This window comes from Corvus brachyrhynchos, unplaced genomic scaffold (assembly GCF_000691975.1).
Source record: "Corvus brachyrhynchos isolate BGI_N302 unplaced genomic scaffold, ASM69197v1 scaffold47, whole genome shotgun sequence".
NCBI lineage: Eukaryota > Metazoa > Chordata > Aves > Passeriformes > Corvidae > Corvus > Corvus brachyrhynchos.
In genome coordinates this window covers 710314-711345 of record NW_008239292.1, presented here as the reverse complement: position 1 = coordinate 711345, position 1032 = coordinate 710314, and positions in this window count along the sequence as shown.

Here is a 1032-nt window from a genome sequence, read left to right as displayed (position 1 = left end):
GGTTTGTTTCATCCCCCACCCGGGACCCCAGCCCCACTCAAGGGACATCTTCACCCCCGGGACCCCCCTCCCCCATATCCCGCGGGGTCATCTCCCTCCCAGAGACACCCCCCAGTGTCCCCCAGGCAGCTGTCCCACCCCAAAGGACCCCAGAGACCCACGTGCACCCAAAGGGACACCTCCCCTCCAGGGACCCCACATGTCCCCAAGGTGATTGTCCCTCCTGGGGTCCCGACCTCCCCTCGGGACCCCCCGGGACCCCAGCCCCGTCCCTGCACTCACGATGGCAGAGGCAGAGGTGACAGGTAGGGCCTGGCAGTGGGGTGACAGTGCCGGGGACACGGCGGCTCCTGCACCCGCCGGGGTTTTATAGCCTGAGGGGGGTTGGTGGCTCCTCCCTCACGCGTGACCGACCCACGGGCACGCAGGACCCTGCGGCCCCCCCGCCAGGGCCAGGGGACACGTGCCAGCACCTTGTCACTGTCCCCCAGCACAGTCCCCAGCCTGGGGCACTGAGGGGCTGGGGAGGACAGAGCATGGGGGGCACGGGTGGGACACACGGACACGGGGACACGCGTGTGGCCACAGGACACGGACATGGCAATGCCAGACGGGCACGGGACACGGGCAGGGATGCGACGTGTCACCATGGCACACAGAGAAGGTGAGACACATGAATATGGCACACGACAGGTGTGACAGGCAGCCAGGGCACAGGGACATGGATGTGACACACAACCGCGGTGCACGGAGACAGGACACGGATGTCACACGCGGCCATGGCACAGGGACGCAGGACATGGACATGGATGTCACACGTGGCCATGGCACAGGGACACAGGACATGGACACGGATGTCACACGCGGCCACGGCACACATACCTGGCCCTGAGACAGCCTGGGGATGTGACAGTGGGACACAGGGACATCAGCCACACACAGGGACACAAACATGGCACGTGGGACAAGACCCACGGCACTGGCACAAGCCACCCACGGGGGACAGCGGAGGGAACAGACACACGCACAGCA